This window comes from Schistocerca gregaria, chromosome 5 (assembly GCF_023897955.1).
Source record: "Schistocerca gregaria isolate iqSchGreg1 chromosome 5, iqSchGreg1.2, whole genome shotgun sequence".
NCBI classification, from domain to species: domain Eukaryota; kingdom Metazoa; phylum Arthropoda; class Insecta; order Orthoptera; family Acrididae; genus Schistocerca; species Schistocerca gregaria.
The window spans coordinates 475410634-475434558 of NC_064924.1; positions in this window are offsets into that span (position 1 = coordinate 475410634).

A 23925-nucleotide genomic window follows, 5' to 3' on the forward strand; every position below is an offset into this window, starting at 1 on the left:
AACCAATCGACGTACAATAGGTCCCTTGCGGATCAAGGAACGAAAACCGTTCCTATGCAGAAATATGATTTGAACAAGATTAGTCATCCCTTCTCAGCACCTATACAAGAACCATCCTGGAAATTTGGTCGGATTGTTCAAAAAAGAGTTGACAAATTGATTCACAAATTTAATTGTGACCTGTACGAAATCGGGGAAGTTCGCGACAGTGCCACACTACGAAGGGTTTTTAAAATCTGTCTCCCTTCCGAACGTGGGACAAGTAAAATTTCTTTATATTTTATATATCTAAGGTGATTAATCAGACATTACACAATTAAATCTTTGTAAATAAATGAAAAGCATGCACCGTAAAAATCCAACCTAAATCTTCTGTACTTTGTCATTCCTGTAACATTTATTTTTACAGGCTGGTTAAAATTTCAAGAAAAGATTCAAAATCACTAAAGACTAATAAGGAAATAGCTTCGAGGGGAGTTTCCATAAAATTACAGTGTTTAATTAGGCGTCAATTTTGTGCGTCTGGTTTCACAGGAATGATTAAATACGCGTGGCTCACATCGAAGTTGATAGAAAAAACAACAATACTTTCGAATTTAAACTGTCTTATGAGAAGAAAAACTTCTTAGCCAAGATCGCAATAAAACACTATTTTGTAGATAACCGATTTCGGTATATTATGTTACCATAATCAGATCTTCGTACAGGTTATTATAGACATCTTGTGCCAGATGCACACAAAATCTTTTCATTAAAACTCCAGATACACAATATATGACATAAATGATGTGTTGGCCTGTCGAAAGTAAAAGTTAAAATTACTGTTTACACAAATCGCCACAACACCGTATCCACGCCAACACGTCATGCCTACTAGGGCGCCACGAGACTGACAGTCAGTACCCAGGAACTTTATATTTCGAGAGTTGTGAATGTGTTCCAGAGAAGAACTCTAACAGACAGAGTAGGAGTGACTGTTCTATGTGTCGTCTGTGATTGTTTGTGAATCAACGTGTTGAACTCTGAACTGTTTTGAGCTCGTGAATCTTTCATGTATTGGAGTTTTTGCAAGTCAACGATGAGTATTTAATTTGGGATTTTGCTACCTCTCAACGTAACTTTACTGCATTTGATAAATATATTTTCTGTCTGTATGTTAACTTAATATCGTAGGACCACTTCCCGTTTATTTGAGATGTCCTTTCTTGAATAAGCATCAATCGACATAATTCTCTGTCGTGTACATCAATTAGCGACGTTAGAATAGAACGTTTGTTATTCAATTATTAATTTAACTTTTATTTTGTATTTATGTGTATCTAATTAACAAGTAATTCTAACCAACGCGTAGACTAATTGACTGCAGGATCACAGCTACAGTTTATTATTTGCAGCGAGTTAGCTGCAGAGCGTGAAAGCTTGACCCTATGACTACATCGAGCTATACTGTTTAAACAGAGCCGTGTGAGGCCAAATCCCTACAGTGCGAGTAGTCACAACTAAAGACGCAAATGATTTGCTCATATGGGATGCTGTTCAGGAAGAGCAGCTACACTGATCTGAAACCGTTAGGTACTGTCGTATTGTCAGGGAACAGGGACCTAAACACAGTCGTGTTGAAGCCTGTCATTCTCCCACTGGCACTCCAACTCAATAACGAGGTAACAGCACTCAAGCGTTCAGCAGGGCACTGTCATTGTTGTTGCAAGTGTCCCTCGCTACCGTCTCAGCTTGTTCATTTGCTTGTATACCCATTTGGCCTGCAACGGGTGAGGTATAGATACAATAGATAAGAGTGTGCGTAATTATTTTGTCGAAGTAGAAACTGCGAGTCGGAGGTGGTATTTACGTTACTATCATTTGTGTATTACAAAAAGACTCTATCAAACAGTCAGGATATTTATTTACACAATGAAATGAAATGAAATGTCGTGTGGTTAGGGCCTCCCATTGGGTAGACCGTTCGCCTGGTGCAGGTCTTTCGATTTGACGCCACTTCGGCGACCTGCGCGTCTATGGGGATGAAATGATGATGATTAGGACAACACAACACCCAGTCCCTGAGCAGACAAAATCTCCGACCCAGCCGGGAATTGAACAAGGGCCCTTAGGATGATCAGTCTGTCACGCTCACCACTCAGCTACCTGGGGCGGACATTTACAAAATGAAATTAGTTTTACCATAAATTACCTGGACAATAGAGAAAGAAGAAGAATTGACGATCTATATTACTAAGCGGCTACATATTATCCAGTTTTTTTTTGTCATCAGTCTTCTGACTGGTTTGATGCGGCCCACCACGAATTCCTCTCCTGTGCCAACCTCTTCATCTCAGAGTAGCGCTTGCAACCTACATCCTCAATTATTTGCTTGATGTATTCCACCCTCTGCCTTCCTCTACAGTTTTTGCCCTCTGCAGCTCCCTCTAGTACCATGGAAATAATTCCCTGATGTCTTAACAGATGTCCTACAACCCATCATTTCTCCTTGTCAGTGTTTTCCACATATACCTTTCCTCTCAGATACTGTGCAGATTCTCCTCATTCCTTACCTTGTCGATATAACCTAATAAAAAATAATAAATGTTTAGCTACACGGAAATAATGAGATTAGTTTTTCGACGTGTCGGACAAGCACAATAAACTGAGCTCTGCCTGTTAATGGGTAAAGAATCTTGTGATATTAGTTCCACATAAACGAAATAGTATTTCTCTTGTTGTAGAATTATGCTTACCAATTAATAACACTACGTCTTATCGCCGTATCCACCAACAAAATCTTAACCGTGTCCATCATTTCTTTTGTAATCGGATCTTCGTAATAACTCCGAAGTACACAGGTGGGCTTCTTGGAATTTTGTATATTACAATACTGCTTGGATTAATATCTCAGTTTTACACTTGTGAAATACCACTGTATTATTCCTTCGACACAGATAAAAAATACGGACTTTTTATTTATCCTCACAACCAAAATAGCTACCGTGGATTTCGCTCTAAAAAAATTTACGTTCTACCTTCGTTAACTAGCAGAGAGCGACTCCTTCTTCTTACAGAGGAACAGGAAAAACATCTAATGTTTTTTAACACTTGAAAATCAAAATTACATGACAGGTTCTATGGTGGGCTACGGCATCACCGTTTTTCCTTACCTTTGAAGAAAACGAAAACATAAAAGAATCAAATGCAAAAGGTGCATCACATCGGTTCACCCAATTTTCAAAATTCGCCTATAGCACGACATCTCAAATGCCTCGATTCTCTTCTGTTCCGGTTTTCGCACAGTCCATGTTGCATTACCGTATAATTCGGTGCTCCATCTGTACGTTCTCAGAAATTTCTTCCTCAAATTAAGGCTATATTTGATATTAGTAGACTTCTCTTGGCCAGGAACGCCCTTTTTTCCAGTGCTGGTCTGCTTTTGATGACTTCCTTGCTCCGTCCGTCATTGGTTATTTTGCAGCCTAGGTAGCAGAATTCCTTAATGTCGTTAGCCTCGTGACCATCAACCCTAATGTTAATTTTCTCACTGTTCTCATTTTGCTGCTTCTCATTACTGTCGTCTTTCTTCGATCCACTTACAGTCCATATCCTGTCCTCATTAGATTGTTCATTCCATTCAGAATATCATGCATTTCTCCTTCATTTTCACTGAGGATAGCAATTTCTGCAGCGAATACTATAATTGATATCCTTTTATCTTGAATTTTAGTTCGACTCCAGAGCCTTTCTTTTTATTTCCATCATTGGTTCCTCGATGTAGAGACTGAACAGTAGGGGTGAAAGGCTACATCCTAATCTTACACACTTTTTAATCCGAGCAATTCGTTCTTGATCGTCCATTCTTATTACTCTCTCTTGGCTTTTGCACATATTGTACATTACCCGTGTCTTCCTATAGCCGGAGGTAAGTTCTGCCGATATTTTTCCGAAGAACCTAACGGTGTTCCGAAAAGATAGGCTAAACACTGTTGGCGGTGGCGTTAGAAGTAGTTTATCTTGTAGCGAAATTGAAGCAGATAGCTCCTGTGAGTTAGTGTGGGCAGAGGTCATTCTTGGCAACCGGAACAAAATAATGATATGTCCCTTTTACCGACACAATTACTAATAGGTCAAAGAAAACTTGAGTTTTATTTCAAACATGCACCAGACTCATTCAGTTACACTTGATTTTTAATTTAATTTGCTGTCGATATGTTGACGAAAATTCATATTTAATTCCGGAGGTACTCATAAAACAACATCCGAAATTGTGCTAAAGGCATTCTCTGGAAATTATTTCGAACAATTAGTTCATGAGCCGACGCGAATAGTAAACCAAACAGAAAATGTGCTTGACCTCTTAGCAACAAATAAACTTGAGCTAGTAATCAGCATCAAAACGGACACAAGGTTTAGTGAACATTGCCTTGTCGTAGTGATACCGAATATTGCAACCCCCAAATCCTCCACAAATGAACGAAAAATATACGTACTCAAAAAATCAGATATAGTTCATTTGGTGACTTGCTGAGAAGCGATCTCCATTCCTTCGAATTTAACAATGTAAGTATAGACCAGTTACGGATTTAATTCAAAGAAATGGTATCGACAGCAAAATTGAGAGATTTATACCAAATAAATTAACAAACGATCTGATATCCTTTGGTACACAAAATGGCCCAGAACACTATTGCAGAAAACAACGAAAAATCATGCCAGATTCAAACGAACGCAAATCTCCAAGATTGACGTACTTTTATCGAAGCTCTAAATTTAATGCGGACGTCAATGCGAGATGGTTACAATAGTTTCCACAATGAAATTTCGTGTCGAAACCTGGCGGAAAATTCAAAGAGATTCTGGTCGTATGTGATGTACGCTAACGGCAAGACGCAGTCAATGCCTTCTCTGCGTGCTAGTAATGGAAATACAATCGATGACAGTGTGCTGCGAAAGCAGAGTCCCTAAACACAGTCTTTCGAAATTCCTTCACCAAAGAAGACTTAGTAAATATTCCAAAACTCGAATCAAGAACAGCTGCCAAAATGAGTAACTTAGAAGTAGATATCCTCGGCGTAGTGACGCTACTTAAATCGCTCGATAAAAGCAAGTCTTCTGGTCCCGACTGTATACCAGTTAGGTTCCTTTCAGAGTATGCTGAGGCAATGGATCCACATTTAAAAATCATAAACAACCGCTCGCTCGATGAAAGATCCGTACCCAAAGACTGGAAAGTTTCACAAGTGACACCAATACACAAAAAAGGTAAAAAATAGGTATTAGGAGCAATCCACCAAATTACATGCCCATATCATTAAAGCCAATATGCAGCAGGATTTTGGAATATATATTGTGTTAAAACAATGTGAATTACCTGTGCCGGCAGGAGTGGCCGAGCGGTTTTAGGCGCTACAGTCTGGAACCGCGCAACCGCTACGGTCGCAGGTTCGAATCCTGCCTCGGGCATGGATATGTGTGATGTCCTTAGGTTAGTTAGGTTTAAGTAGTCCTAAGTTCCAGGGGACTAATGACCTCAGAAGTCAAGTCCCATAGTACTCAGGGCCATTTGAACCATTTTTGAATTACCTGTAAGATAACGGTCTATTGACACAGTCTTCATGGATTTGGAAAACTGATTTTGTGAAACACAACTAGCCCTTTACACAAGAAGTGTTGAGTGCTATTGACAAGGGAATTCAAACTGATTCTGTATTTCTAGATTTTCAGAAGGCTTTTGATACTGTACCACACAAACCACTTGTAGCGAAATTGCTTGCTTATGGAATTTAATCTCAGTTATGTGACCGAATTCGTGATTTCCTGTCAGAGAGGTCACAGTTCGTAGTAATTGACGAAAAGTCATCGAGTAAAACAGGAAAGATTTCTGGCGTTCCCCCAGGTAGTGTTATAGGCCTTCTTATCAAAGATACACGATTTAGGAGACAATCTGAGCAGCCGTGTTGTTTGCAAATGATACTGTCGTTTATTATGCAGTAAACTCATCAGAAGATTAAACAAATTGCAGAACGATTTACAAAAGACATCTAATGGTGCGTAAATTGGTGATTGACCCTAAATAATGAAAATTGTGAGGTCATCCACATGAGTGCTTAAAGGAATCCGTTAAACTCCGGTTACACGGTAAAAAAAGTCAAATCTAAAGACCTTAAATACAGCTAAATACCTAGGAATTACAATTACGAACAATTTAAATTGGAAAGAACAGAAAGAAACTGTTGTGGGGAAGGCAAACCAAAGACTGCGTTTTATTGAACGAACACTCAGTAAATGTGACAGATCTACTAAAGTATTTCTGTACTACGCTTGTCCGTACTCTTTCGGAGTACTGCAACGCGGTCTGGGATCCTTACTCGATACGATTAGCAGAGTACCTCGAAACAGCTCCTTTTCTGTATTCATCACAGTCGATAACAAGCTTTTCTCGCTGGTTCCGCCTACGTGATTTCTTTCACAACGGTTAAGTAAATATACGATTTTCTAGCAATGTGTTTATAGAGACTATGAAAATGCAGCACTATGATCAGTTTATTATCATTACAACATACTGTTCATATCCATGTCTATTATTATGTGTTTTTAAAATCTTAACAAACATTTGATCGTCTTTACCGGAGTTGCATGAGATTCTGATGTTCTGCATTGTCTTTTATTTTAAGCTGAGATATTACACATATAATTTTGGTAGAGTCAATACCACAACTTTGAAAATCTCTTGTAACATCAAGTATTTATTTAAATGTCGATAGGGTATTGATTTAAAAGTCGATAAATACTTGCAAAATTGCGTTAAGTTCGAAAAGTAATAAAACTGAAAAATTCCAACATCCGCAAGTCATGGCAAGTAAGGTCATCATGTCATTCATAGTCACGCGAATAAAATAAGAACTTTTCTACATATGAAAGAAATAATACGTCTGCTGGACACTTAGGAGGACAATATTCCGACTTCTTTCCATGGTTTCAACATCAAGTAATAGACTCTGAAAATCAAATTCATTTGACATCTTTTCTATTTGAGAACATCTATTCAACACGATTACGGCCACCGAGACAAACATAGCGCGAAACATACATAACTTTTCTATGCGTTAACGTCATGTAATAAGTGTCATCGGTATCCGTAAACAATTCATGTACCATATGTTGTATATATTAATTGCACGTTCTTTTTTTTCCCCTTGTTGTTTTGGGATCCGAAAAGCATTGGATTAAGTCATTGCAGACTTGGTATTTTTTATTTGTCTGGATCTTATTTCACGATAATATCGTGCGTGGTATGTGTGTGTGTGTGTGTGTGTGTGTGTGTGTGTGTGTCGTTGAATTATTTTATTCGTGTGGCGTTTTATGTTGTATTGGAATACTATTTGGACGAGACTTTGGCTTGTACTGTTGGCTTTCAAGTGATGTACTGTTAGCTGAACTCGTCGTTTGCGTAATATTATGAGTGATGAAATCTTGGTAAACCGCTGGTAACGCTATTTAACTGCGAGTTCCTGAGTCTGTAAATAATCGCCATATGATTCGAGGTTCGTTAGCCACGTCTCCAGCATCTCTCCAAATGCACCCTCTAGACATTTATGAGAATTTAATGGTAGAAGAATAATTAATTTCGAGTCTCACATATTAATCAATTGAGATGAGCTCTTTTATTTCTTCTGATTCAGTGCAATGTTTCTGTAGAGCTGTAGTAGTTTCAAGATAATCTTAACGAGAACAATAGTCAGAAGAACAATAGTCAGAAGAATTAACATACCAGATAACAAATGAAACGATATATAAATCAGAGATGATAGTATCGTTCATGTATCTCTGCGAGATTGCAGCGCTTTGATTCCTACATACATCGTACAGTGTCAAACTGTCTTTTCACAAATAAAACGGTTCATATTCAATTGTGACATTGCAGTGTGTGTGTGTGTGTGTGTGTGTGTGTGTGTGTGTGTGTGTGTGTGTGTGTGGAGAGAAGATGGGGATAGAAGCAGGCGTACTGAGGCGAGTGTTACAAGGACGGTGTGAGGAGTAGACATAGACGGTATCAATCATAAGATTACATAATTTTCTTCCCTTTACCGTACTTAAGCTGAGTAAGTACGATGAAGATCCTGGCTTACGTCTAACGTGGTAACCATTGTAATAACTATTTAGTTCGTGCTTGATATGACCAGTTGGTCACATTACCCGTGGTATGACCAGCTGGTAAAAATATCTCACTATGATCCAAACTCCCCCTCCCGCCCCTTTCCCCCCTTCAACCTCTTCACTCGCTAGCGCTCTAAGTGGTTCCGAAAATGAAATAGTTTTCATCTCAAATCTGTGACTTGAGAATATCAAGTATTACGAATACGATTGCAGTAGAACAGATGTGAAAATTTTTAACGTTAATAATCACTGCCAACGTCTCACTTGTAACGGGTGGTTGTAATAATAGCGCAGCTACCCACAGAGATCTAGTGTGGGCTATAATTATCGTATGGCTATGAAACTTGATAGTTATTCTAATGCGTTAATGAGGAACCGATTACGCTGGAAAACATTCGTTCCAATTTCGACCATCATTTGCAAATCTGACGCAGTGAACGGAAAAAACACATATAAAATATTTCTATATGTAATGGATTAGGAACGGGACGTGGGCAGAAAAGGGCAAACAAGCCAGAAAGGCAATATGAGCACGGGAGACGTCGACGAGATGCTGCAGCCGTGAAACGAATTAATCAGCAGTTGCTCGCAGCATTTCCACAGAAATCTGGGCCACGTGTTCCTGTATACTGGCCTTCACATCATGTAGGAACAGAACGTGGACCTAGGAAACGCGTGCCTTTAGATATGCTCACAGCCGAAAGTCACAGGGACTCATATCAAGTCATTTTGGAGGCCATGCATTTTGAAAACCTCTGGAGATAACACGTTCGTCGAAGGTTGCTTACAGCAGATCTTTCACAGGACGAGCGATGTGATGTGTTGCTCCATCTTGCAGGAAAACAGTGGTTTCTACACAGCTGAACTCTACCAAAGCAGGACTCACAAGCTATGCAAGGAGGTCTCGATAACGTGCACACGTCAAGGTTTACCTGACAGGCCCTCTGGGTGAATCCACACCGCACAGTCACATTCGGCGAGGGCAGTGGCTCTTTGGGTAGAACACACGGCTTAACAATACCCCAAATCCAGCAGTTCTGTGTAAAATGTGCCTCGTCACTACATAGAATATTGTCCCGCCCACATATGAACAATTTCTATCCGTGCCAGAAACCTAAGAGAAAATTCAGAATGTTGCTGGAAATTATGAGCTTTCTTGCTGCTCCGTTTGGATCTTGTACTGGTACCAGTGTAAAATTGACCGTAAAACTTTCCATATTTTTACCATCAGATAGACAATTCTCGTGACACTGCCCGAACGATATCACTACCAGCCTGAATGCTCAGTTACACCTACATGAATCTCGTCAATGATTTCCACCGAGATAGGACGCCTTGCAAGGTTCCTTCGCTTCTAAATTGATACTGTTATTACTCAGATTACCCGCGAGTCCGTAGAGGGTGGTATATGTGCTTTTCAGTATAACTGCTCAGCAATTCCACCCGAAATTTGCGAGTGTAAGTCGGACCTTCCTTGATCCGCCTTGGTGGGTCGTGTCGTCGGATTTCCTCCTACCTGTGCGCGGTACAGCTCTCGTAATGTCGTCCCGTGCAGATTCTACATTGTCGCATTGGATGTCTCTGTCGGTGGAATCTAATTATCCGAAATTGCTGTCGATCAACTTTGGGGTATCTATTTACTCGAAATTAACATTCAGAGTGCAGTAATATTACTTTTATTCCTATTAGATCAATAATGAAATACTCATGTCACAAACTACTCGTAACCGAGAGCATGGCTACCATCGAACAAGACAGGAAGAGCTCTTAACTCTGACTGCCGACGTTGGCACGCAGTCCGTATCTCTTACTAGTTTCGTCACAGTTCGTGGATTTCCGATCAAGTTCTTACTTACTAAGATATGCATTTGTTAATGAACGGGTGTGAATTTTAACGAGGTAAAATTATGATAAATAGTTTTAAACATCCAGAGGCTCCTACTAGTATTCATGTTGTCATAAATGACTTTAATTATTAAATATAAATAAAAAAATTGGTGACTTTCGCGCCAAGATGGTGGTACTTCCCTTCATGTATATTTCCCAGGCTGACGCTTGTTGCTAAGGTCCAGCGCCGAGCCCCACCCCACTATGCGCGACGTATGGTCGCTTTGTCACCTAGCCAGCCAGCGTGGGAAATGCTCTCCGACTCACGGCCGGCTACGGACTACAGCACTTCCTAACTATCGTGAATACATTAATAAAAGACAATAATTTATTAAAACTGGTAAAAATGTCTTCCTCACGTAAGAGGCACCTTACAGCCTTCCTTCTCTAGGTACCATATCAAGCCCACCCGTGTTATCGAATTTCATCATCATCACCTTCTTAAAAACTTTTAATGATTTAGAGCTTGTCCTCAGATCTTTGAGTCGGCGGTACTCTCTCAATGTAGCACTGTAAATGCTGACGTTCACATAAGGCAGTTTCGCTAACGGCGATAGCCGTACTGTTCTCACGTTATGGCTTGTCAAATAGCGTGGATTTTTTTTATACAATCATACAAACAGTGTAAAGCGCCGGATTTCCACTGGTGGCCAATACTGGAACTAGATTTTTCCTACAGTAAATCGGTTCGGCATTAACGAGTTAGCATATATACCAAGTTTCGCTGTCATACGATAAATAAAGCCTTCACTGCACCTCTAAGACTAGCTGCTCTTTAATTACAAACACTCGTTAGTTTGATGTATGATATAAACCACGTACTTACCGAAACAGATGTTTTCTTGAATCTCTTCTTAAGTGGTAAAATGAGGAACGGGCAGCTCGAATCGAACGTAGGAGAGTAAAGTTCCAGATACTACCTTATTCTACTCCTCTCCGCCTCCCTTCACACACCATTTTCCCACTTCGAAAACGCTGCAAAGGTTCTTGATTCTTGACGAGGGGCCATCCTTGATGCCAGAACGTCGCCTTTATAAAATACAACCACCTTAATAAAGGCTGCAGTCCCATTTTCTCCCGTGTTTGTGAAATGAAGTTGTGTATATTTTTGTTTACTGTAGCTTACTTAGCGTGGCCGGCTATAAGAACGGACAGCAGATCAAGTGCTGTACAACGAGAACACAGCTTTTCTGTTTCAGAATACGAGGGCGTGCTGAAAAGTAATGCCTCCGAATTTTTTATTCTCAGTTTCATTACGGTCCTGAATGACACACTTTATTTCGCTTTCGACATTTCTAATGACACGGGCCAGTTGTGGACACATTTTTTCCCGTATTTATAGTGACAGTGACTGTGCCCCCCCCCCCCCCCCCCCAATCTATCTCTCTCTGTTTATAGGCTCCCTTCTCTACATAAGAAGCAAAAGCAGCCAGGTCTCCGTTAGAAGTGAACTTCATCACGTTTTCATTGGCAGATGCCACATTCTGCTACGTCAGACCTTCTTAAGAAGCGCCAGCCATTCACAGAGTGGCCTTCCTCCCCCCCCCCCCCCCTCCCCCTCGCTACCCTCCGCTCTTCCTAACTTTCCTACTGCTTTTTAATTAAACTTCCTGACAGATTAAAACTTTGTGCCGGACCGAGACTCGAACTCGGGACCTTTGCGTTTGGTGGGCAAGTACTCTACCATCTGAGCTACCCAAGCACGACTCACAGCTTCAGTTCTACCAGTACCTCGTCTCCTACCTTCATACCTCACAGAAGCTCTTCTGCGAATCTTACAGAACTAGTACTCCTGCTTTTTAATGTTTGCTTATTTTGAATTCTGGCTTTCTTACCAAGGTCTGAAATTGTTTAGCAGATATCAATAGGGAGCATTGTTTTTTCTGCTTAAGACAACTTGGAAAGGAGTAGCGAATTATCATCATATGGCAGAAAAGTAATTTTTGTAAACGTTTAATTTACTTATATTGCGCCTTCACTGTAGTTGTCTCGATGTTTCCTTTTATTTGTTCAGTATCCAAATTGTTGCTTATTGTTTTAAGAGGACAGATAGGATTTCCAGTTTATGAATTAACATCCAAATAAATAGGTACAGAGGCTTTCTTCTTCGTGTTTTCCACTGTTTATTTTTTAGTAAGGTGAACACAATAAATCTAATAAATAATTTTTTATAAGCTTTCTATACAGTTATCTGTTTTTACACACTCTGGCAGCCTATGTCCATTGTAAACAATAACTTACAACCGCTAATACACCAAAAATAACCAAACGCACCATAAAATTAGACAGAGAAGACCAGCGATGTATATCTTGCGGTTCAAAGATATTAAGATGCGTTGATTTAAACATGCAGAGATAAAGTCACATGTGATTAACGAATTAGAACGTTTACTTTACAAATGTATCTAAATGATCGTCAAAAAATTGTGATAATAATGGTAACCATTATTGTTATTTTATTGTTATTGTTATTATGATGGACGTCTTCTGAAAATTTGAAAAAAATTATTATCACAGTTTGAAATAACTGCTTTTGCACATTTTTATAATTTAACCTAAATAAAATAATTCTTTACTGTTTACTTGACGGTATACAAATATCCAAATTCTGATCTCTGAAGATTGTCAGTGGGTTGGATAATATATTTATTTGAATGTATCGATAAGTATACTAAAGAAAAAGACGATGCATCACTGACCAGTTCAATTACACTGACTGACGCAGGTCAGTGACGAAGTCTCTTGCATTTGCGAGGAGAAGAATTCCACTCCCTGTTTGGACATCAAAAATACGACTCTAACAAGTTCCGTAAATCGATTTAGTGGAATGCCGTAACATTTTTTTTTTTTCGAGAGAAAAAACGCCAGAATCCTTCCCCAGCCTCGTCATATCAGAGCTTGTACTCTGTCTAATGATGACATCATCGACGGATCGTTAAGACTTAATATGCTTTCCAGTCTCTTATGATCTTCCAAGTCCTGCGACGTCTGTTACAGAATGTCTTTGGTAAAACTCAAATTTTTGATTTCATCAATTTCATTAATTCTCTTCCAACATGTGTGAGACTGGTTATGATCTGTCTTCCTACCTCAGTTGAGAAAGGACGCTCTGTGAGCGGTTTTAGGAGTTTAGTGTTGAAACTACGGCCTGCAAGCTAAAAATATACCATTTCACGCATGCGAGTTCAGAAGAGTGCAGCAGTGTGGACCGTGATGTTATCAGACAATGAGCTCAATGTCAGTTCCACTGCACTCCCTGTAAAGGAAACGTTACCGCTAACAGAAATTAGTGTATGACTTCAGCAGAGCAGTAACTATACTCGTATGTCAGCAAAAAAACTAAAATCTTGTATTTTGGTTATTATGGTTTATTTTTACTCTAAGTATGACTTCATGACATATTATAAGACGTACAGGATGGCAAAATATTGATATGGCGTGTTCACAACTGCGAAACGAAATTCCTAATTATTCTATGATTCTTTAATAGTAATATGTCTGATTGCCATGTCTGGGGGTCAATGAAATTCAAACAAATTAAAAACAGTTGGGCCGGAGATATTAATTAAGAAAAAATGCATAGTTAAAATAACCAATTATATGGTGGGAGTTGGTGAAGATCCATTAAAAAAAAGTTCAGATTTAAAACAAATCAATAGCTTTAGGTTATAAGGCACTCTATAGTGGCTGAATTCTGTTTGTTAAATAGGATATCTCATGTTTCTGCTTCAATTAAGATTAAGTCCAACAATCGTGAATATAACTACAGGTCACGGTTGAATAGGAGAGACGGAGATGACTGCAGTTCTGAGTGTCAACTGAATATCACTGGCTGATGTAGTATGAGCTCGCTTGTTTACCTGTTGTTGGTTGCAGCAGTAGCTGCTGTCGGCATGAGCTGCAAACCTGAGAATCTATTGTAAATCTCTCTCGACTGATACATTTCCAACGTCTTCGGTCAAGCTGAGACTCCTAGTTATTCCCTTACTAAGTTAATTGGCATGGTACACGCTATTTGGCTGGAATAGCGCGTACATCGTTGCCCTAAAATCACACGCAAGCATTAATTGTCAGTGCTCGGGGTGATTCTCTGTATGAGGAGACTTTGCAGTTTAACTCCTTACGAGTTAAGATGAACCTGTGAAGAAGTGCTTATATAATGACTCTCACAATCGTCCCATTGCGGTGCGTCTCTTCCTGGTCAAATACTCAATGATCTTCTGCAAGAGAAAAATCGCTTTTTTTCTCTTTACAGTTTGCCTATATCAAATCTGGTGCCCATGCGTTTTCTTTCTGGCCAATCAGAGTGTTCATACTTGTTATAACTCTACCCACTAGAGTTTTTTGTAGCCTATCATAGGCATCGTTTCTTTTGTAGGGCAGAGTTTAAATTCTGCTACATAATACTAAGATAAACAGTATGTGAATTTTAACACAGGTGGCTACAGTGAGTTGCCACTGTTTTGACTTGGGTTTCTCTGGACGTTTATCTGCCATCTTCCGCCATGTTCCTGTAGAAAGGCTTTCCGAGAGGGTTGTCATTAAAAGCTTTTACTGATGGTCTGCACATTGGTTCTGGTGTGTCATTGTGTCTGCTAGATGTCCCACTGTGAATGTTTCAGGCAAACGCGGGACGGGCAATCCGTCATAAAATTCTCCTTCCCTCGGAGCTGCATCTCGTACCTCTGGTCTGGGATATTACTTAAATGCAATTACTACTGTGATTGTTAGTGGTTTATATTCACGAAATGCTGGTTTGGTTATTCGATCTGCATACCAATAAAATTTGTACACTTTCATGTAACTATGTCGTGTGCATATCGATTGCTTCAGAAATTCAATGTAAGATGTGTTTTTGTTTGACACCTGGTTTTCACTTTTTCCAATATTTGCCATGATTTCCGTCATAACCTTCTCAGTGCACAGACTGGATGACATCAGGGATAAGCTACAACACTGTGTCATTCTGTTCTTAACTATCGCTCTCTTTCGTGTCCTTCAACTCTGACGAATGCAGTCTGGTTTCTGTATGACATATAGGTAACCCTTCAGTCTCCGCATTTTTCCGCTTGCTGCCTTTAGCGTTTGAGAGAGTGCTTTCAATCACCACTATCAAATGATTTAACCAACTTGAGCAGCTCTATGAATGTAGGTTTACCTTTCTTCCCTCTACGTTTAAGATAATGTGTATGCTGAGCAGTGCCTCGTGTATTGCTGAAACAAAGTTTCCCCAAGCTGGGCTTCTACGAATCTTCCTATGTTTCTCTTAACCATTAGTGTTAATATTTTGTATACCACGACTTATTAAACTTATAGTTCGATAACATTCACATCTATCAACAAATGTCTTCTTTGGAATTGTAATTACTACATTCACCTTAAAATCTGAGGGTATTTTGTATGTCTAGGTTTTTTCATGACAGATTGGCTTTTCCAGGGAGCTTAATAACTCCGTGGGACTGTCATCTAGTCCAGATGTCTTGTTTCGACTTAATTCTTCCAGTGGTTTGGTAAGTTCTTCTCATAATATCGCAGGCGCCATCTCAACTTCATCCACTTTATCTTCCATTTCTCTAGTCTTGTCTGCAAATTCGTTTACTGTATTTGGTCTAGATCTAGTAACAAATAAGAAGGTAATGAACAGTATGAGCGTAAAAGAAACTGATTGCATGACTTGATTAAAGGAAGAGATCGGTTGGAAGGATTCATTCTGAGACTTCAAGAAATTGTCAGTTTTCTAACGTCTACACCCACATACATACTCCGCAAGGTACCGTACGGTGCCTGGCGGAAGGAAAATTGTACCACTACTTGTCATTTACTTTCCTGTTCCACTCGAAGTTAGAGCGAGGGAAATACGATTGCATATATGCCACCGTATTAACCCTAATTTCTCGTATGTTATCTTCATGGTCCTTGCTCGAAATGTAAGTGGTTGGCAGTTGCTGGCAGTCAGCTTCAAACTCCGGTTCCCTTAATTTCCTCAGTAGTATTTCTCGAAAAGAAGATTACCTTCCCTCCAGGAATTTCCATTTGAGTTTCTGAAACATCTCCAAATACAGCAGCCCACCTCTGAACTGCTTTGATGTCTTCCTTTAATCCGATCTAGCGGGGATCCCAAATACTCGAGCAGTACTCACGAACAGGTCGCACTAGCGCCCTATATTTGATCTCCTTTAAAGATGAAGCACGCTTTCCCAAAATTCTCTCAATAAACCGAAGTCGACCATTTGCCTTTCCTTCCGAAATCCACACATGCTTCTTTCATTCCATACCGCTTTGCAGCGTTATGCCCAGATATTTAAATGACGTGTCTAAGTCACGCCGGACACTAATAATAGTATCCGAAGATTAAAGATTTGTTTTTCCTAAACATACACATTAACTTAAATTATTCTACATTTAGAACATCACACTTTCTAGAAATATTGTATAAGTCATCTTGAATCTTCCTACAGCCACTTAACGGCGACACCTTCCCACACACCACACCATCATCAGCAACCAGCCCCACACTGCTAATCACACTGTCCACAAGGTCGTTTATGTATATAGATTTCCCTGGGGCACTGCTGTCGACAGCGTTGTCTCTGATGAACACTCGACGCCGAAGACAACAGACTGGGTGCTATTACTCAAGAAGTCTTCGAGCAACTCATATATCTAGGAACGTATCCCATATGCTCGTACATTCGTTAACAATCTGTAGTACGGACCGTGTCAACTGCTTTCCGGGAATCTAGGATTGAGGAATCTACCTATTGTCCTGCATCCATAGTTCACTCTATTTCATGCGAGAAAGGAGCAAGGCCCATTTCACACAAGTGATGGTTTCTACCACTGTGCTGATTTGTGGACATAAGTTTCTCAGTTTGAAGAATTGACAATATGTTCAAGCATTCTCCGGCAAACCGATGTAAGGGATACTGGTTTGTAATTTTGCGGGTCCGCTCTTTTACCCTTCTTATACAGGGTGGTCCATTGATAGTGACTGGGCCAAATAGCTCACGAAATAAGCATCAAACGAAAAAACTAAAAAGAACGAAACTCGTCTAGCTTGAAGGGGGAAACCAGATGGCGCTATGGTTGGCCCGCTAGATGGCGCTGCCATAGGTCAAACGGATATGTACTGCGTTTTTTAAAACATGGGAACCCCCATTTATCACATATTCTTGTAGTACGTAAATAAATATGAATGTTTTAGTTGGACCACTTTCTCCGCTTTGTGACAGATGGAGCTGTAGTACTCACAAACGTATAAGTACGTGCTATCACGTAACATTCCGCCAGTGCGGACGGTATTTGCTTCGTGATACATTACCCGTGTTAAAATGGACCGTTTACCAACTGCGGAAAAGGTCGAGATCTTGTTGATGTATGGCTATTGTGATCAAAATGCCCAACAAGCGTGTGCTGTGTATGCTGCTCGGTATCCTCGAGGACTTCATCCAAATGTCCGGACTGTTCGCCGGAAAGTTGTTATTTAAAGAAACAGGAAGTGTTCAGCCGCATGTGAAACGTCAACCACGACCTGAAACAAATGATTATGCCTAAGTAAGTGTTTTAGCTGCTTTCGCGGCTAATCCGCATATCAGTAGCTGACAAATTGTGAGAGAATCGGGAATCTCGAAAACGTCGGTGTTGAGGATGCTAGATCAACATCGATTGCACCCGTACCATATTTCTGTGCACGAGGAATTGCATGGCGACGACTTTGAACGTCGTGTACAGTTCTGCCATTAGGCACAAGAGAAATTACGGGACGATGACAGATTTTTTGCACGCGTTCTATTTAGCGACAAAACGTCATTCACCAACAGCGGTAATGTAAACCGGCATAATATGCACTATTGGGCAACGGAAAATCCAAGATGGCTGCGACAAGTGGAACATCAGCGACCTTGGCGGGTTAATGTATGGTGCGGCATTATGGGAGAAAGGATAATTGGCCCTCATTTTATCGATGGTAATCTAAATGGTGTAATGTATGCTAAATTCCTACGTAATGTTCTACAGATGTTACTACAAGGCGTTTCACTGCATGACGGAATGGCGATGTACTTCCAAGATGATGGATGTCCGGAACATAGCTCGCGTGCGAATGAAGCGGTATTGAATAGCATATTTCATGACAGATGGATTGGTCGTCGAAGCACCATACCATGACCCGCACGTTCACCGGATCTGACGTCCCTGGATTTCTTTCCGTGGGGAAAGTTGAAGGATATTTGCTATCGTGATCCATCGACAACGCCTGACAACATGCGCATTGTCAATGCATGTGCGAATATTACGGAAGGCGAACTACACGCTGTTGAGAGGAATGTCTTTACACGTATTGCCAAGTGCACTGAGGTTGATGGACATCATTTTGAACAGTTATTGCAATAATGTGGTATTTAGAGGTAATCACGCTGTAACAGCATGCGTTCTCAGAAATGATAAGTTCACAAAGGTACATGTATCACTTTGGAACAACCGAAATAAAATGTTCAAACGCACCTACGTTCTGTATTTTAATTTAAAAAACCTACCTGTTACCAACTGTTCCTCTAAAATTGTGAGCCATATGTTTTGTGACTATTACAGCGCCATCTATCACAAAGCAAGTAGAGTGATCCAACTAAAACATCCATATTTCTTTACGTACTACACGAATATGTAATAAAAATGGGGGTTCCTATTTTAAAAAACGCAGTTGGTATCCGTTAGATCTATGGCAGCGCCGTCTAACGAGCCAACCGTAGCACCTTTTGGTTTCCCCCTTCAAGCTAGCCAAGCTTCGTTCTTTTTAGTTTTTTAGTTTGACGCTTATTTTGTGAGATATTTGGTCCGGTCACGATCAATAGGCCACCCTGTATATAAGAGTCATTTGCGCGTTCTTTGCACTAGGCGAGACATTCGTGATAAAAGCAAGCTAAGTAAGGGGCCATTGCTGTAGTTTTTTTGGATTCCATCCCGACGTGGCAACTTACTTATTTTTAACTCTTTCAGTGGTTCCTCTACGCCAGGGATGCTTATTACTATGTCATCCACATAGGTCTGTTCGATTCTCCTGTATGGACGATTTGTTAAATGCACTATTTAAAAGTTCGGCATTAGTTTTTTCTGTCTTCAACTGTCACACCAGACTGGTCAACGAGTGACTTGTTGGAAGCCTTAAACACACTTAGCGACTTTACGTAGGACCACAGGTTTCTCGGGTTCTCCGTCAGGTCGTCAGATAATCTATGACGGTGGTAGTTGTTTTATTCTTCGTGCATGGATCTTTTCATAGACGAACGCATTTCTACTAAGCTCTTCCCGCCGTCGTTCGAGCGTTTTCTTTTGAACCAAGAGTGCAACAGCCTTTGCTTCGTCAACATTTACCGATTTTTCTTGTTAAACTTATAACATCCCAGCTCTTCAACACCAAATTATAGCATCCCAGCTTCCTCAGCCAAATTATAACGTCCCAGGACTTTCTGCACCAAATAATAACATTTCAGCTCCTCAACACCAAATTAAAACGTTGCATTAGGAGGTGTCTGCTTCCTGCAAAAGGTCTTGAGTTCATATTGACGACAACAAGTAATTCTTCATTACAGACGTTTATTTACAAACAGAACTGACAGACTTCACAGATTCAACAACTGACTCTCCGAGCTAACCGCACTGCATATCCGAACTGAACTGAACTGGCCACTGACAACTCCTAGGTGTATTAATATCTTTCCAAACAATGAGAGTCTTTGACAATGTTTTGTTTACAATACGATAGCAATTCACGACTTAAAACTAAATTAGACATTACAGAATTTTAGTACAGATTAAAGTAAGTAAAAGGATCAGTACATATAAATTCTTACAAGCATAATTTCCAAATAGATTTTATAACATTTTTCTACCAGCTTCTGGATAACCTTCAACAGATTTGTACCGATGTTTCGAGAAATATCTTGACATTTGATTCTGGATATTTCTTGAGTGATTTAGAACAACCATTTATATGTAAAATGATTTAAATCGTGTTTCAAAACGTAAATAAATCTTTTTAGCAATATTTCTTGATACAAATCGTCTTTCGAAATTAGGTTATGAAACAGTTTTCACAAGTTTTCGTATTTTTGCGATCATAATATAGAATTTCTCCATAGAAAGTTCCAGAAGTGTGCATTAAACGTTCATTTTCAGACTCTCTCTTTAGCTGGTGAGTTTTTAAAAGTATCTTGTCCATATTATACGAAATAATTTAGCTCAAAACTGATAATTTATACAATTAATCAGAGTTACAGCAAACAGTGAGTCTTTCTTTTACAAAATGAAATATAATTACAAAATTGAATGAAAGTAGGTTACTAACACTAATATATATTTACATTAATTCTATTTTTGTTCTTTCTGTGCAAAATGTCCTAATATTGACACAGTACAATATTTAAACATCACCAAAGTTTCCCTTTACATTTTGCATATCTGTATCGACATCCCCTAAAAGTCTACAGTATCGAATACTTCAATATGACCCAATATGTCCTGTAATGTTACAAACTGTAGTGGATCTTTTACGTCCTTAAGCGAAGGAACTGTGTGGTGGTGGGGTTTGGCAACTGTAGAAGGAGACCAAGGTTTGAACATAGTAAGTTGGTTTAGATGGATGTAGATTGCGGTAGTTGCGCACAGACGAATAGGCTTGATGGAGTAGCATGGAGAGGTGCGTGAAACCTTCTGACTGCAGGCCACAAGAAAAACAGACACAGTCGTGTTCTAAAAGTCCCTACTGTGGTTCTTTTCGGACACTGCCGACTGGCGGTAGAGTGGGGGATGACATTTTGCTCGCCCAGTAAGAGTCAGTGGTGTTAGAGGGCCAGCTGGGCAGCTTACTGGAGGAGTGTGAGGCTGTAATATAGCAGGCCAGGGCAGGGCTCAGGCCACCTGACAAACGCCTGCCGCCTCGCGATAAGCGAGCCGCGGCACGCGCCTGCAAATTGATTCCCGACCGCACGAGCCGCGCACAACTGACTGCACGCCACACCCCGCCAGCCGTCCACACTGGGTCGCGCCCCTCCCCTAGGCGTCCGTCAGCGGCCACCGTATGCCCCGACACTTCCCAGCTATAGGCGCAGCAAACAGTCGCTCTCCCAACGGTGAACACTTGTCGTGGAATACGTTCATTCTGTTTCCTCTGGACTGGTCTCATATCTCGCTTTCGCACGTGATAATCACGTTCCAATCTTGAATGAAGCAGTTACAACAAGCTCTCCAATCTCGATTGTGAAGGAACAATTCATTCGCTTTGCAGGTTGTCCGTGCATAGTTCAGCTATCTTAAAAAAACTGGACAAGTGCGATTAGGTCTCGCGTTCTGAGGGTTCTCTACGAAATTATGTACACTCTAAGACAAAGAAAACGTTGCACCATGACGAAATTATCCAAATGGGACGGGAATAGACGTAATATTCATGTACAGACAAAACAAATGATTACAATTTCAGAAAAATTGGATGATTTATTCAAGAGAAAGAGCTTCACAAACTCACAAAGTAAACAACGCGTTGGTCCACCTCTGGCCCCTATGCAACCAGGTATTCGACTTGATATTGATTGACAGAGTTGTAGGATGTCCTCCTGAGGGACATCGTGACAAATTCTATCCAACAGGTGTGATAGAAGATTGAAATCCGGAGCTGATTGAGGGTCCTGACCAAAATGCTTCAAACGTTCTCAATTGGAGGAGGAAGGGGGGGGGGGGGGGTAGGACATTCTAAGTCTCAAGACAAGCAGCAAAGACTCTCGCCGTGCACGGGAGCGGATTTATTTGATTAAATGTGAGCCCAGGATGTCTTGCCATGACGGGCAACACGCCATTAACAGGTCTAGATTTAGAGAAATGTGTGACAATGTTGGCATTCTTTGAAACCGTATAGGTAGTAAGGGTGAAATACAGGGATTGAAAGGATATCTTCATTCTGTACAGACACCAGAGTGGTGTCATAAGAGTCAAAGAAAACGAATGGGAATCAGTAGTTGAGAAGCGAATGAAACAGAGTTTAGTCTATCCTCATATTCAATCTGTACACCGAGCAAGTATAAAGGAAACCAAGAACATATTTTCAAAGGGAATTAAAGTTCAGGGAGAAGAAATAAAACTTTTATTTGCCGGTGACAGCGTTATCCTGGCAGAGATGATAAAGGGCTTCTAAGAGAAATTGAACGGAATGGAAAGTGCCGTGAAAAGAGGTTGTATGATGAACATTAGCCAGCCGGTGTGGCCGAGCGGTTCTAGGCGCTTCAGTCTGGAATTGCGCGACTGCTACGGTCGCAGGTTCGAATCCTGCCTCGGGCATGGATGTGTGTGATGTCCTTAGGTTAGTTAGATTTAAGTAGTTCTAAGTTCTAGGGGACTGATGACCTCAGATGTTAAGTCCCATAGTGCTCAGAGCCATTTGAACCATTTTTGATGAACATTAACGAAACTAAAACAAGGTTAATGGAATGCAGTCGAATTAAAAAAGGTGCTGATGGTAGAACTAGGCTATGAAATAAGACACTGAAAGTAAGCATTGTTATTTGATATTTGGGGAGTAAAATAACTATGATGGCCGAAGTAGAGAGAACATAAAATGCAGACTGGCAACAGCAAGGAAAATGTCTCTAAAAAAGAGAAATTTATTAACACTGAATGTAAATATAAGTGTTAGGGAGTCGTTTCTGAAAGTATCTGTCAGGAGTGTAGTTTTGTACAGAAACGAAACGTGGGCGAGTAGCTGTTCAGACAGGAATAGGAGAGAAGCTTAACAAATGTTTAATATTGAACATTACAACAATCAAAAAAAGTTTTTCCTCACCTCGGTTCCGAAAGTTCTGGAACCTGTACAAAAAATTGGAATATAGATCTACATAAACATCATTTCCGCCCTTTTTATTGCTCATGAAAACCACACATTGCATGTTGTACCACCATACAGCGAGATGTTAAGAGGTGGTGGTCCAGATCGCTGTACACACTGGCACCTCTAATACCAAGTAGCACGTCCTCTTACACCGAATCATGCCTGTATTCGTCGTGGAATATTGTCCACAAGTTCATCAAGGCACTTTTGGTCCAGGATGTCCCTCTCCTCAACGGCGATTCAGCGTAGATTCCTAAGAGTGGTTGGTGGGTCACGTCGTCCATAAACAGCCCTTTTCAATCTATCTCAGGCATGTTCGATTGGGTTCTTGACAGGAGAACATGCTGGCCACTCTAGTCGAGCGATGTCGTTATCCTGAAGGAGGTCATTCACAAGATGTGCACAATGGGGGCGCGAACTCTCGTCCATGAATACGAATGCCTCGCCAACATGCTGCTCATATTGGTTGCACTATCGGTCGGAGGATGGCATTCACCATCGTATAGCCGTTACGGCGCCTTCCATGACCACCAGCGGCGCACGTCGGCCCCATATAATCCACCCCAAAAGGTAGGGAACCTCCACCTTGCTTCACTCGCTGGACCGTGTGTATAAGGCGTTCAGTCTGACCGAGTTGCCTCCAAACACGTCTCCGACGATTGTCTGGTTGAAGAGAACGTGATGCCAATCCTGAGCGGTGCATTCGGCATGTTGTTGGGCCCATCCGTACCGCGCTGCATGGTGTCGTATTTGCGAAGATGGCCCTCTCCATCGACGTCGGGAGTGAAGTTGCGGATCATGCAGCCTATTGCGCACAGTTTGAGTCTTAACACGACGTCCTGTGGCTGCCCGAACAGCATTATTCAACTTGGTGGCGTTGCTGTCAGGGTTCACCAGAGGTAGAGGTCGTCCACTGCAGTAGTAGCTCTTGGGCAGCCTGAGCGAGGCATGTCGTCGACAGTTTCTGAGTCTCTGTATCTCCTCCATGTCCAAACAACATCGCTTTGGTTTACTCCGAGGCGCCT